The 15,988-nt window shown below is 41.7% G+C and overlaps 1 protein-coding gene across 2 annotated transcripts in view; it reads left to right on the top strand.

The window, feature by feature from the left end:
* The first annotated feature begins 920 nt into the window (after positions 1–920).
* The window catches only part of TCF20 (transcription factor 20), a 94,432-nt gene continuing 79,364 nt past the window's right edge, over positions 921–15,988 (top strand). For both annotated transcript variants that reach the window (XM_063426341.1, XM_063426344.1), the window contains exon 1: positions 921–1,190. The gene's annotated coding sequence lies outside the window, so the exon portion shown is untranslated. The remainder of the gene's footprint in view (positions 1,191–15,988) is intronic.

The following is a 15,988-nucleotide window of genomic DNA, read 5'->3' on the forward strand; positions in this document are numbered from 1 at the left end:
CCTGAGCCTGTACAATATGGAGCTGGACTTGGGTGCGGTGGCCTTTAAACGCATACCCAACCTGTTATAGTCTAACGCTTTTAGACCCTGAGGCAAATCCACTCACTTGTACACTACCACACTGTTAACAAGTCACCACAGGGAGCTTTGCCCGTCTTTATCATTTAAAAGCTGTGCAATCACATGTTTTCTATCTTGTAAATTTATTATTTCCCTTTAAAACTGTGCAGCATACCTTGACGCAATGTCAGTGCATCTTTGCTCAGGAGATAGGGTGACGTTGTTTTACAGCCCATCATCATAGCTAGCCTGCTTGTTTCATATTATGCATGTAACACTATAACCTAGCCCTTACAGCGTGTTCCCTTATTCCTATGACTCAAAAATAAAGAATTAAAAAAAAAAAAAAACACAATGAATTCTTGATTGACTGGGTGATTTTTTTTTTTTCATTTAATAATTGTATTTATTTAGAAACACAGCTTTACTATCCTCTACAACCAATACAGTTGATTCATTCACATCCTTTATATTAAAATCACACACTAATAAATGTCAACAAAAAACATACACCATTAAAATATCATAGTTAAAAGTATCAACAGCTTGTGTTTCACCCTAGTTACATATCACCAATCTCACTGCTATAAAAACCATTTCATCTGGGACATCTGTAATCTAAATGGCCAGGAAATAAATACAAGACAGGCAGGGGCCTACACTTCCCAATAAATGCTTTCCCTGATTACTGTTCAAACAACGTCAATTCTGAAGCGTATGTATAAAAAGGGGAGGGGAGAGAGGAGTGTGGAAAAAAAAAATGAAAAAGAGGAGTAAGAAAGGAAGGAGGAGAAAGGAATAGGGAAGGAGAGTGGGAGGCAATCTCAACCAGCGTCCACCCACCCTTTTCCCTCCCGATAGACCTGAGTGTCTGATCCCAGATTACCCCAACCCCTCCTATTCCCCCAGTCATTACCCAAACACCAGCAGCATCTACGCTCAGCCAGGACGGTCTGATACAGACACCAAGTGATCAAGAAAACAAGGAGAAAAGGGGGACAAAAAAAAGAGGAGCTGGGTCCAAAATCAGGAATTGCAGCGGATTTGTCTCTGCCCATAATGACTGTTTACAGTACTGGGATTCCCAAGTAATCTGCGTGTCAGAGGCTTGGGGAAGTGTATTCTACCAGGTAAGGTTCTAATGGGTCTTCCATTTAATACAAGTTCCCCTCCTCACCTGAACCCACCTCTTCCCTCTTGTGCGTTCTATTTGTACTTTTAATGGAATGCCATCTGTCTATATTTTATCACACAGGCCGTTAGGATCACTGACATCCCCCCCCCCCATATTATTCAATCACTCAGTGTGTGTACTGGGTGTTAATAATGCGTTTTTATTAATATATATATATTTGTTTCAGGGCTATGGCATATTTCCATTTTGTATTAAAAAAAAAAAAAAAAAAAATCCTATTTCATATTAGGAAGTGTAGATAAGATGGAAGCTGTGACAAGCATTTTGCATATCAATAGCCACACATTGATTTTTCCCTCTGCTGTGAGAGCAGCCAGATATAAAAACTGCCTTTCTCCTCCACAATGGTTTTTTGTTCTTTTTCTTTTAATTCATTTACTGTGTAACATTCATTCATGCATGTCTGCAAGCTGTTTTTAATATTATTCTTATTTAGATATGTATGTTACATGTCATTTAGAGGGACACTCTAAGTGCCATGGCAACTTATGTTTATTGCATAGGTGATGGTGCAAGGAGGTCCTCTGTTCCCATGTGCATGCCACAGTAGCCTTTAACTGCAGCGATGTTTGCAAAAATCAGATGTAATCCTGCCCATTTTGTTCCTTATTGTTTGGGGGTTCAGCACCCTTTTAAAAAATGTTTGAGTACTATCTGTAAACGGCCATATTTAACCGTTCCAATCATCCAGTGTAATAAATAGAACTGCTTTTAGGGGGTGAACTACATAATTATAAAGGTTTGTGGGTAAAGATAATCGGAATTCTCTTATTCCAACCTATTAGCCCATAGATTGGAATGAGAACCTCTTGATTGGTGGAGCGCCTTCCTGGTCTGGAATGTTTCAGTACAGCAACGCAGTTTTAGTAGGGATTCTTTAAAAAAAAAAAAAAAAAACTAAGAAAAAATTATATAGAATTTTTTTTCTTTTTTCTGTTTCTATTGTATAGAGCATCTTTTGTCTGAAGAAATGTTTTCCCAACCCAGACTTTCTGTGGCTGTCCAGTCTTCTTTTCAGCTGTCACTAAAACAGACGTCCATACTTCTGCGTGAATAATGACATTGCCACCTGGGTTTGGACATAATTCATGGGCTAAGAGTGCTGAACTATGGGGATACTTCAACTATTTGGGCAGTTTATTAGTTTGCGTTTATTTAATAAAATGTACACCAAAATAACTGATCTGTTAGATTTTAATTCATAACAAATTGTCTTTAGTGAATAACTCCTGTTGTGCTTTTAGGTTATTTATTTCTGAATGATAAACGTAAAGGATTTCTCCAAGCAGAATAGCCACTACAGCTCGCTGTTATGGTTATGTTGCCTTTAGTACCCCGGCAACGTTTTGCCCTCCTACCTGGATTCTCTATAGCTGGTGACCTGCATCCTGCTTCTGCAGATTTACAGAAGCCGGATGCTGAATCCCTCCTCCATTAATTGGATGAGAGTTTCACCTGACTGAAATATGCACATAATTGACATTTGCCAGCCCGACTCTTGGAGGTAGATTTACACCTCTGGCAGCAAGTTAAACTCTTAATGTGCAGAATAATATATATATTAAACACTGCACATACAGAATTAACTGGTCATGTATAGCATGTATAGAGCGAGCACATGTTGGCTGGATAAAACAATGTTAGTAGAAACCAGAATTATTTATTAAGGACTGTTTATGTTTATACTAAACTAATTGCATTTTACAATGAAGTCCGTTGATCAGGTCAATGTGCTGCAATGGATGTGATCTACATGTTTTTTTTTTTTTTTTTTATAGTGTTTCACACAAAAGGTTTACTGAACAAATTAAAAGCAATTGTTTTAGGTGAATACGCGCCCATCCATTGACTGAGCAGTGGCTTAAAAATAGAGTGAAGAGAGTAGTTAAAGGGATACAGTCACCAGAAACACTACAGCCTATTGTAGTTGGTCTGGTGTCTGTAGCATGTCTCTGCAGTTAAGCGATGTGAATGCTGATTTACATTGCTGCCTAATAACACCTCTAGTATATGCAGAATAAATAATGGTTCAATGACTCCGGGATAACAAAAATAGCAGCTTTATTTGGGCAAAAGCAGCAATGTTTCAACACTACCGGGTCTTTATCAAACTTGATAAAAACCCTGTAGGGTTGAAACATTGCTGTTTTTGACCCAGTAAAGCTGCTATTTTTGTTATCCTGGAGTGTCTGACCCATTATTTATTCTGCATATCTTGAAAGGGATGCCTGGCAAGCCCCAGCTTTAGAGCGCCTGGGTTATTTGGTGAGTGTGGTATCCACTACGTCTCTAGTGGCAGTAACTCAAACGGCCACTAGAGGTGATTCCTATTTCAGCCCTGCACTGTCCAGGACCTACGTTCAGCCTCCTCACGCTCTGCATTAAGGCACTGAATGTTTCCCATAGAGATACATTTCTATGAAGAGATGCTGATTTGCAGCACCTCCCAACAGCCCCCCAATGATTTCCTATGGGTAAAGCATTGGATTGGCTGAGATCATCAAGATTGATTAACTCAGCCATGGAGGCGGGGCCAGCGCGGCGATAGAGAAAAGGTAAGTAAAATAGTTACTTAGAGAAAAGGTAAGTAAAATAGTTACTTAGAGAAAAGTAGAGCCTATAGGGTAATGAAGAGACACAATTATGGTAGTATCAAAGAAAAAACAGGGGATAACTCCTGTTAACTTGAATTCGGAAAAAATAATAAAGAAACTAAAAAAATAAAAATCTACCAGCAAGTGTATCTTGATTGAGAAAGTTATTAGAATTAGTGCCATGGTTACAACTTAACTTAATGTCATTTAGATAAAATTGAGTAAAGCAAGGTGTTCAGTCCTTCTTGTATCTAATGAATATTCGAAAATTATCGGTGAACAAGTATACTATTACTTACACACTGTTAAACATGAGTCGGAGTTAAGGCAAAAAAAGAGGGAGAAATTAGGTGCTGTATAACGAACTCCTATATCAGTAAGAGTCTAATGTGCCTTCGTGGGCACCAATTAAAGCCTGCTCTGCCTCTAAGCCACCCTCTATTGTTACAAGTAGAGAAATTAGAGTAATGAAATTGCAACAAGGACTAAACATCCAGTCAAAGGATGCCTATTCACGTTGTGAGTATTTAACACCCAAGGTATGCCTAGTAGGCGCCCTGAGCCTTAAAGGAACACTATAGTCCCCTAAATTACTTTAGCTAAATAAAGCAGTTTTAGTGTATCGATTATTCCCCTGCAATTTCCCTGCTCAATTCACTGTCACTTAGGAGTTAAATCACGTTGTTTCTGTTTATGCAGCCCTAGCCACACCTCCCCTGGCTATGATTGACAGAGCCTTCATGGAAAAAAAAACTGGTTTCACTTTCAAACAGATGTAATTACCTTAAATAATTGTATCTCAATCTATAAATTGAACTGCAATCACATACAGGAGGCTCTTGCAGGGTGTAGCAAGCTATTAACATAGCGGGGGATAAGAAAATCTTAAACAGAACTTGCAATAAAGAAAGCCTAAATGGGGCTCTCTTTACAGGAAATGTTTATGGAAGGCTGTGCAAGTCACACCCAGGGAGGTGTGACGAGGGTTCATAAACAAAGGAATTTAACTCCTAAATGGCAGAGGATTGAGCAGTGAGGCTTCAGGGGCATGTTCTATACACCAAACCTGCTTCATTAAGCTAAAGTTGTTCAGGTGACTATAGTGTCCCTTTAACTCTGACTCATGTTTAACAGCGTGTAAATAATAGTATACTTACTTGTTCACCGATAATTTTTGAATATTCATTGTTGCCTTGCTGCCACATTACCTATCATTAGATACAAGAAGGACCGAACACCTTGCTTTATTCAATTTTATCTTATTTTCAATTTTACTAAATTACATTAAAAGTTAAGTTGTCACCTTGGCACTAATTCTAATAACTTTCTCAATCAAGTTACACTTGCTGGCTTTTTTTTTAATTTTGTTAATTTTTTTTTTACTTTTATTATTTTTTCCTAATTTAAATACCTTTTTTTCACTACATCCAGGCGGTCACCTAAATATCTAGTCCAGCATTATAGAATTAGGAATATATCTTTGTATCCCTAAAACTATAGTGTTCCTTAAAAGAGACACTCCAATTTAGAAGTTATACCCGCAATGAAAACATACATGCATTTTTTTAATTGAGGGTAAATCTAATCTAAAGCTGCAGATCTTTTGTCTGAAGAATTTTTTTTCCCCAACCCAGACTTTCTGTGGCTGTCCAATCACAGACTTCCCAATGTAGCTCAATGACAAATCTTTGCAAGGCAGGAACTCTGAGCTAGAGTTTAGTTCCACTGAGCTAACCAAACCAGGAAGTAACACTACTGGTTACAAGGTTGATTAATAAAAGTGCCAATTTCTATTGATTTCTGCACTTTTTTTTTAAAATGAGAAAGAGGACACACTCTTCATACATAAAGCAATTAAACAAGCTAAAGTACTTTAGATATGTGGAGTGTTCCTTTTGATGGAAAATGTTTCCCAATAAAATGGTATGTTGAGCTCTATTCCGTGTCCTTCTCTCTTTAATTTGTTTATTATATTTATGACATTGCAATATTAATCAAAACTTATGTATTGGTGTTTGCAGATGACCCAAAACTAGGCAAGGTAAGCAGAAAATTACTTCTCTGGATAAATTAAGGGACTGGGCAGCCAAGGAAAAATGTTATGTAGATTAAAAGCAGTTATGCATTTCGAAATGAGGAAGAAACAAGCAACTTTTACTCTAAATTGAACTAAGTTTCAGAAAATAGATGATGATGATGATGATCATCATGTACTTTTACCGCTTCATAAATCTATGATAAAATCAATAGAACTGAGAGCAGAAATTGACTAGAAATTTGGACTGTGTTTCGATAAAGGCTGTTCTTAGTAGAAGGAAAGATGTTGCGGAGATGTGAATTGTAGATGTTTAGGGAAACGCTAGTGTTCTGCGAGGAAGTGTAGAATAAAATATAGATTATTTGTCAATATCTAGTGTGAGTGTGTTCGAATCATTTGAGAGTAATGCTGTCCTGTGATTTGAATCCAATAGTTCTGTGTTAGAGCGAGCGCACAAAGTGTGTGAGAACAAGCCCAATCAGACAGCCAGGAGGGTGCACCTAGAAACTTTTTTAAACTGACAGTTTCTATTGAAATCAACACTATTACAAAGTAAACAAGCGCATGGACACTCTGCTAATCGCTAAAGGACTTGAGCAAGCCAAAGCGCAAAAGAGGTTTGGAATGCCTTTTTTTATTTTTTTTTTCTTCTTGTAATTTAACCTAGATTAAAATACGAGTCATATAGAACAAACAGGGAATGTAAAATGATGGGTAAATTAAGTATCACTAGTTCTGCATACAGTTCTGTTTGTGATATCTAGGTACTACCAAAACTTCATGAATAAAGTTGCCTTCCAGCTGAAGTAGTAGAGGTTAACACAGTGAGTGCGTTTTAAGCATGCGTGGGATAGGCATAAGGCTATCCTAGACTTAAAGGACCACTCTAGGCACCCAGACGACTTCAGCTTAATGAAGTGGTCTGGGTGCCAGGTACCTCTAGGATTAACCCTTTTTTTTATAAACATAGCAGTTTCAGAGAAACTGCTATGTTTATACTGAGGGTTAATCCAGCCTCCAAATCCTCTAGTGGCTGTCTCATTGACAGCCGCTAGAGGCGCTTGCGTGCTTCTCACTGTGAAAATCACAGTGAGAGCACGCAAGCGTCCATAGGAAAGCATTGTAAATGCTTTCCTATGCGACCGGCTGAATGCGAGCGCGGCTCCTGCCGCGCATGCGCATTCAGCCGATGACGTCGCAATCAAGATGGAGAGGAGGAGGAAAGCTCCCCGCCCGGCGCTGGAAAAAGAGGTAAGTTTAACCCCTTCCTCTCTCCAGAGCCCGGCGGGAGGGGGTCCCTGAGGGTGGGGGCACCCTCAGGGTACTCTAGTGCCAGGAAAACGAGTATGTTTTCCTGGCACTAGAGTGGTCCTTTAATATAAGGCCAGAGACTAATTAAAAGTATTTTGAAATATTGGGCAGACTAGATGGGCCGAATGGTTCTTATCTGCCGTCACATTCTATGTAAGACCGCATTGGCAGTGGTTCCATTGTTATCATGAAAAGGACTAGGGAAAAGATCACCCCATCTTGTGCTGTTTGATATAACAAAATGTTGTAAAGAAGGCCTCTGAGAATGCTGATAAAATGCAGTAGGTTAACATATTGCCCAATACTATCTTAATCAGCCTTTGCTGGTGTTTGTATATTGTATCATATAATATAAGGAAAACAATGCATTAATGCCGAGAGGAAAACAAATGCATAAAGTTAAAAAGAAAAACTAACATGATAGATGTTATAGAAGATTTAGCTATTACAAAATAAACCTGCATAAAAGTGGTACTAAAATCTGAGTCTAAATTATTAAAGGAATACTTTGGGCACCATGACAACCTCTTTATAATGATAAAGTGCAAGGTGGCTCCAGGAGCTGGCTTACCTTCAGGTGTTAAACCATTAATTGACTATTTAACTTAAAAGTCTTCAGTTCGGCCAATCAATAGCCCACCATTCACAAACCCTCTTTTAGTCAGTCAGCTAATGCTCTCAGCCTATCAGCGGAACTCAGTTCAAGGCTTTCTGATTGAAGCCTCAAATTTTATATGGAAATAGCTGGGTAGACCTGATGTGCACTGGACTGAGGACGATGGGGTAAGCCGTTCATTAAAGGTTTAACCCCGGAAGGTAAGACTGTGCCCTTGACCTCACACCATAACTTCATTAAATTAAAGTCATTATAGTGCCTGGGATGACCCTTGAATAAAAAAAAAAAAAATTAGATTTAAAGATACCAAATATACCACATATATTCCCAAACAGATATATGTGCCATTTACTTTAAGTGAAACATGGCAAACTTGGTAGATCTAGGGAATCGGTAGACATTACAGGGAATCTCTATGGAGCTAAATTAACCCCCTCTTTGAATGCAATATATAGCTAAAGATACACTATAGGGTCAGGAATACAAACGTGTGTTAGTGACCCTATCGTGTTAAAAACACATTTCTAGGCTCCCCCCACTTCCCCCCCCCCCTCCCCCTTAAAAAGAATGAAAACTCACCCTTATTCCAGCACTCTGTGGTTCCACCTGCGCTGCCTCCTCCCCCTTGGCTGAGCTAATCAAAACGGGCAATCTCAGCTTTGCACGCATTGCCGAACGATGAGCTAGCCAATCCGCATCTCCTCATAGAAATGCATTGACTCAGTGCCTTCATGACAGTGTGGTGATGCTGAACACCAGTGCTGCACATTGTGCAGCTCTGACCCAGGAAACACCTGTAGTTGCTGTCTGAGTGACTGCCACTGGAGGTGTTCCTAGGCAGTATTGTAAATACAGCCTTTTCTATGAAAAGGCACTGTTTACAGCAAAAAGCATGCAGGGACTGACTATATTCACCAGAACTACTATATTAAAGGGACACCCCATAGTCACTATAACAACTAGAGATTATTTAATTTGTTCTGGTGAATATAATCATTCCCTTCAGGCTCTTTGCTGTACTCCGTTTATTCAGAGAAAATGCAGTGTTTACATTACAGGCCAGTGATAACTCCACTGGCCACTCCTCAGATAGCTGTTAGAGGTGCTCCCTGGGGCAGTGTTGCACTATGAGCAGCACTGCCATTCAGTGTCTCCAACCTCTGCATGCAGACACTGAACTTTCCTCATAGAGATGCATTGATTCAATGGATCTCTATGAGGAGTTGCTGATTGGCCAGGGCTGTGTTTGACTTGTGTTGTCTCTGCCCCTGATCTGCCTCCTTAACAGTCTCAGTTAATCCTATGGGAAAGCATTGTGATTGGTTCAGACCACCACTTCTGATATCAGCAGACACAGGCAGTTTCAGAGGCAAACGGGCAGAGCCAGCAACTTCAGACTTGAATACAAGTAAGAGTTTCCTATATGGTGGATTCCTACCAGGTGGTTATAACACTATAGTCAGGAATACATGTTTGTGTTCCTGACCCTATAGTGTTCATTTAAGCTGTTGTTGTTCTGGTGACTTTAGTGTCTTTTAATAGACCTCTTCTTCATAACTTCTAGTATGCTTATGTGTTAAAGTGAACCTGTAATGGGAAAACAATTACTTGCCTTAAAGCCACACTATAGGAATCTAGACCACTTCAGCTCATTAAAGTGGTCTGAGTGCAGTGTTCCTGTCCCCTTAACCCTGCAATGGTAATTATTGCCGTTTTTGAGAAACTACAATAATTACTAGGGTTAAGACTGGCTATAGTGGCTGCCAATCAGACAGCTGCTAGAGGCACTGCAGGGGATTAGGCAACTTTAGGTTTCCTAACTGACGCTGGACGTTATCAAACTTTGCATGTGACCATCTAGCGTCTGTCAATTCCCTATGGAAAAGCATTGCCACACGTGTATTGGGGCCCTCCCGTTGGGTGACAGAGGGGGCAGAGCTCCGACCCAGTGCTGAGATATCGGTGCTGGAAATGGCTGAGTACGGTAAAGGTATTTTAACCCTTTATATGGTGGAGGGGTGTATAGAGGAATTGTAGTGCTAGGAATACAACTTTGTATTCCTAGCACTATAGTATCCCTTTAATTCGCCCCATAGACACTTATATACATTGAATACATAATTTATCAAGATGCATGATTTATGTATGTAAATGTTTTTTATATATAGTTCCCTCATGTTTGTTACAGCGCCACCATCTTCAGCGCTTCATGGGTGTTGCTGTTCATGTAACACGTACCTTCAGTCCATTTTCGGCTCCTCCCGCGGCCCTCTTTCACTTGCCTTGCGGGTAAATGCTTGCCCAAGCAGGAAAAACCTCTTCAGTGAAGCCGACACATTGGCTTTGTTGCCAGCATGCAGGCGCCTGAACAGAGTGACGACCCTAGCACTGTTTAGGAAGTATCCATAACATGTGCGGCAGTTGTTATGCTTGGGAGAGCCGAAGGGCCGTCTGTGGGTAATGTTATCTGCTCTCCCTTGTCAGTCAAATTGTTGGCATAGTCTATGCCAAAGATATGATACAAAAGTAGGAGTAAGACCTATTTTTACATAGGTTTTTCATCCAGTCTATACATCTTACATCTATATAGATAAAATATAATGCTTTTTGCAAAGATCATGTGGGTTTGGGGGAGGAATAAGTTGATTCATCTGGTAGGTGTCACTTTGTGGCTACTTCTGAATTTTTTCCTCTCATTTTCAGGAGTCTTGACAAGTCTACCATAAACACACGCTTTTAGCATGTAAGACTGCTCTTTTACATTTTCTCTGTTGCCATAGAGAGTTGATTGCTTACAAGTCTGTGCTACCAACATCTTAATATATTAAGATATATTATAATATATTTATGGTATCTACAGAAATGTTTAAAGTAATATTAATTTTATTATTAATATATATATATTTTTTTACATCAATCTACACCATAATGACAAAGCAAAAACAAGGTTTTAAACATTGCAAAGTTATAAAAAACATAAAAATGTAAATATCACTTTCACATAAGTAGTTAGACCCTTTGCTATGGCACTTTCATTTTAGATATTAATGCACGTTGATTAGAGTCCACTTGTGGCAAAAGCAATTGATTGGACATGATTTTCAGTTTCACGAACCTGTCTGTATAAGGTCTCACTGCTGTAAATGCATATCAAAGTAAATGAGCCATGAGGTTAAAATGACTGCATGCAGAGCTCAGAGACAAGATTGTCGAGCAACACATCTGGCACAGGGAAGGTTACAAAAACTTTTTGGCTGCATTGAAGGTTCATAATAGCACAATGGCCTCCATAATTTTTAAATGGAAGAAGTTGGGAACAACTCCTCTGATTTCCCAAACTGGGCAATCTGGGGAGAAGGGCATTGTTAAGAGAGGTGACCAAGAACCCCATGGTCACTCTGGGTGACCTCCAGAAAACATTTGTGGAGATGGGAGAAACTTGTAGAGGAGCAGCTATCAATGCAACACTCCACCGATTTTGGCCTTCATGGCTGATTGTCCAGACGGAAGCCTCTCCTATATGAAAGACACATAAAATCCCACACGGTGTAAAAAAGCACCGAAGGCTTTTTATATTGTTACAATGGAACCTGTCAAGGTATGTAATAGGCAGCAAATGATCAGTCAGCTCTTGAATTTCATATGTTGGAAGCTGGGAAAATTGGCAAATGAAAAAGATCTGAGTGACTTTGAGAAGAGCTTAATAGTGATTGCTAGAGCTCCAAGTCTTGTGGGTTGTTCCCTGTAAGCAGTGGTTAGTAACAACCAAAAGTGTTGTGAGGAAGGATAATCTGCGTTCGTGTGCGCCCAAGAAGCATTGATACATGTGGGAAGCGAAGGCTAACCTACCTGGTCTGATCACACAGGAAAGCTACTGTAGCTCAAATTGCTAAAAAATTTATTGCTGGCCATGATACAAAGATGTCAGAACACACAGTGCATCATCGTTCGCGGTGTACGTGGTTGAGTACCCTCAGACCAGTCAGGGTGCCAATGACCTCTGTCCAGCTCCGAAAGTGCCTTCATTGGAAACATGAGCTTCAGAAATTAACCATATAGTAATGGTTACCTGGTCTGATGAATTAAATGGTTTTAAAAATGGTTGTGTTTTTTTTTTTTTTTACTTTTTAATATCAGGTGGATGGCTGGGTGCATGTGTGTTGTTTTAGCTTGGGAAGAGATGGCAGCAGGATGCTCTATGCACTATGGCAAGAATGCAGGCCAGTGGAAGCCGTGTTATTCTCTGGGCAATGTTCTGCTGGGGAACCTTGGGTCCTGGCATTCATGTGAATGTTACCTTGACACGTACCACCTAACTAGAAATTGTTGCGGACCATGTGCACCCCTTCATGGCAATAATGTTCCTTTATGGCAGTGACCTCTTTCAGCAGGATAATGAACCTTGCCACATTACAAAAATTGTTCAGGAATGGTATAAAGAACATGACAAAGAGTGCAAGGTCTTCACCTAAGCCCCAAATTCCACTGATGTCAAACCAATTAAGCATCTGTGGCATGTTCTGGAACAACAAATCCGATAAATGGAGGCCCAACCTCGCAACTTGCAGGACTTAAAGGATCTGCGGCTAATGTTTTGGTGTCAGATAACAGAGGACACCTTCAGAGGTTTTGCAGAGAAAATGCCTCAACGCATCAGAGCTGTTTTGGCAGCACGAGGGGGACTTACATGATATTAGGCAGGTGGTTTTAATGCTGTGGCTGATCAGTGTATATTGCTGTCACCGCTGCAATCTACCATTTAATCTCATAAGGTGGAGGGTGTGTGTGTGTATATTTATATATTGTGTGTGTGTGTGTGTGTGTGTGTGCAGGGCCGGCGCTACCATAAGGCGAATAAAGTATTTGCCTGGGGCGCCGGCCTGTAGAGGGCGCCCTCCACAATGTTTCCTGTTGAGCTGCTCCTGTCTCGGGCTGGAGTACTGGGTGAGCAGCTCTTCAGCCAGCCCCCAGAGCAGCAGCGTCATCCGCTGGGCTCCCTCGATGTTACTGAGAGCCCAGCTCCCTTCATACAGGCAGGAGATACTGGGACATAACCTAGTAGCGCATCTGCCCCCTGCCTGTAAACACAGGAAACCTTCTGGAGGAAGCAGCTTGTGCTCAAAGTGCACGGCTCTTCTGCATCCCCAGCAGAAATAAAGGACAACTTCCTGCAGGCTGGAGAATGCTTCCTTCTCCACATAGGTATGGCACACATGGAGTCTAAGAGGGCTGATTATTATGTGTGTGTCTGTATGTGTGTATATTTCATAAAGAGTGTGTGTATGTCTGTTAGTGAGTGTCATTCTTGTATACTTCAGTAAGTGTATGTGTTAGTGTGAGATACATTGTGTGTATACTTCAGTAAGAGTGTGTGTGTTACATTGTGTATGTGTATATACTTCAGTAAGAGCATGTGTTAGTGTGTGTGTGACATTATTTGTACATCTAAGTAAGAGTGTGTGTCCTCGAGCACGACTCCCTCTACTGCAGTCCAACCGTGGGAGTAGAAAGACCTTGTGTGCTAGGTAGGGAAGAAGGATGCTGCTTGGGATCCTTGATGGCCAGACGACCCAAAACGGCTGGCGACACGACCCGCAGTCGGCCAGCCCTGCCAAAAACCCGTGAGCTAAGGTGGGGGGGAGAAGACCCTTTTCATCTGTCTGGGCATTGTTTAAGGTAGTGTAAAGGTTCACATGTCTGTGAAGCTCCTTGATGAAGGGTTCTCCGAAGAGCAGACCCTTGGCCAGGGGGCCTAGTTCTTTCGACCCCAATACTAATAGTTTGGCGTCCATACGCAAGAGGACTGTTGGTTCCAGGGCAGCACCCTGTGAGAAGGCCTCGTCCGCCAGCATGAGGATTCTGGCCAGGGGATCCAACATATCTAAAAGCTTATCCTGCGCCAGTCGGAGGCTGCGCTCGACCTCTTTCTTAGGGTCACGCCCGGTACAGGTCATGTAGGTGGAGACCATGGTGCAAATTCCGGGGTCACGGCAACCTGGGTCTGGGGCATTCCTCCTGAAGCCTCTTCTGTACCTCCCAGTCCTTAGGTCTGCGGACCCAATAGTGTACAAACTGTTCCAGGTGGTCGGGCAAGGACCATTCAGAGGACCTGGGGTGCCTAATGCACCGTGGATTGAATAGGGGCTTGCCTGTAGATTCCAGGAATACTCCCTCCTCCAGTAGAGGAGCGGACTCCGTGTGCGTAGAAAGGGCTCCCGATTCTCGGGGCCATCTGGGGTCATCCATCTCGTCTTCGCCCCACCTGCCTTCCTCCTCCGAGGGCGATAGGTCTGCCCGCCATTCATCTAAGACGGCTAGGGGAGGAGGGTGTACGTAGTCCTCCATCTATGAGGTGACTCTGGTGAGTGGGCGAGTCAGGGATCTCCTGTCTCAGGCGCAAGAAGACAGAGAAAAACCATAAAAACCTCTTCAATGAGGAAAGGAAATAGACTAGGAAGGAGAGAGAGAGAGAGAGAGAGAGAGGCAGAAGTTTATGACTTGCACAATAACGCCACAAAACTAGGCACTAGCCGAGGAAAAATAACAAAGGCACAAACCAATATATTGTGATCCTTTATTGCAATTAGCACGGTCCTGTAGGGCAAGCATGTCAAACTCAAAGTCTGGCACGGGCCACATAAACATAAAGGTTTAAGTTTATGTGGACCGCAAAAAAAACCTTTCCATTTTCATAGAAATGTAGGTTTATTTTAAAAAGTACAGTATTAAAAAATAAACAGCACCCCCCCTCTACCACCCTGTGCTAAATCTGATTTGACACAGACACACACGTACTCACTGACAGAGACACACACACACACACACACATACTCACAGACACACAGACCTGTATTAGTAGCTCGCCAGGCCGCAAAGATGGTCCTTGTGGGCTGCATGCGGCCTGTAGGCCGCGAGTTTGACATGCTTGCTGTAGGGTATAAAACATGCACAGTCTTTTGTTTTTAATATAACTGGAGGCTCTTTATTGGGAACTCCACACAGAAGGCAGCATCAAAAGTCCCTGTAAACAAAATCCTAGCTCGTCTGAGTGCTTACTGACATTTAATTCCCTATCTATCAAGGGTAAAACTAAACAAAATACAGGTTTCACCAACCTTGTGTCATCAATTCTCTACACTCCAGTGCTCAGTCACCTTGACTGCCAACTTCTGCACTCCAGTGCTCCAAGCCAGCCTGCTGCTTCCAACCTCCAAAGAAGAAACCACAAATCTCCCTTACCTGCCTAGAAGGCAGGGGTTTATTCCCACTGCTGCAGCTGATTAATTGCAGCTGAGCAATGGGTTGGAGACAGCCTGCGTTCCTGGCCTGGACATTATGTCTCCCAGTTGCTTGTAAACTGAGGAGTGGAGCACGAGCCAGCCCTACTCTCTAAATGCTCCACCCCAGGGGCCCATCTCTAAACATTATTTTATCTTGCATGCCACACATACTCCCCCTGGGGTTAAATATCATATGCTTCTCTAGAAATCTAGGGGAAAGATACTCCTTCAATTATCACAATATAAATAAATGATCACCAATGCCACCCACTAATAGCAGGAGGCAGTGGTACTCTGCCCTGTGCTTTATGTGGAGCAGCAAAGAAAGAGGAAGTTGTTAATTGGCAGGGGACTTTTATTGTACATTATTTTTCTGATTGTTTTTTTTCTCTCTATGTTAATGTGCTGCAGTGGAGTTCTAGTAAAGAGAGACTTAAGCAAATATGTCGTTATAATATTAAAGGACCACTATAGGCACCCAGACCACTTCAGCTCAATGAAGTGGTCTGGGTGCCAGGTCCATCTAGGGTTAACCCTGCCTGCTGTAAACATAGCAGTTTCAGAGAAACTGCTATGTTTACATTGGGGTTAATCCAGCCTCTACTGGCTGTCTCATTGACAGCCGCTAGAGGCGCTTCTCACTGTGATTTTCACAGTGAGAAGACGCCAGCGTCCATAGGAAAGCATTGAGAATGCTTTCCCATGGACTGACTGCACACGGCTCTTGCCGCGCATGCGCATTCGGTAAAAGAGTGGAGAAAGGTAAGCCTTTAACCCCTTCCTCCCCCTAGAGCCCGGCGGGGGGGGGGGTTGTTTTCCTGGCACTATAGTGGTCCTTTAATACAAAATATCACTCAAATAAAAGAACAGAATTGCACTCACATGATTATATGG

The sequence above is a fragment of the Pelobates fuscus genome, chromosome 7 (genome assembly GCF_036172605.1).
Source record: "Pelobates fuscus isolate aPelFus1 chromosome 7, aPelFus1.pri, whole genome shotgun sequence".
In the NCBI taxonomy this organism is placed as follows: Eukaryota; Metazoa; Chordata; class Amphibia; order Anura; family Pelobatidae; genus Pelobates; species Pelobates fuscus.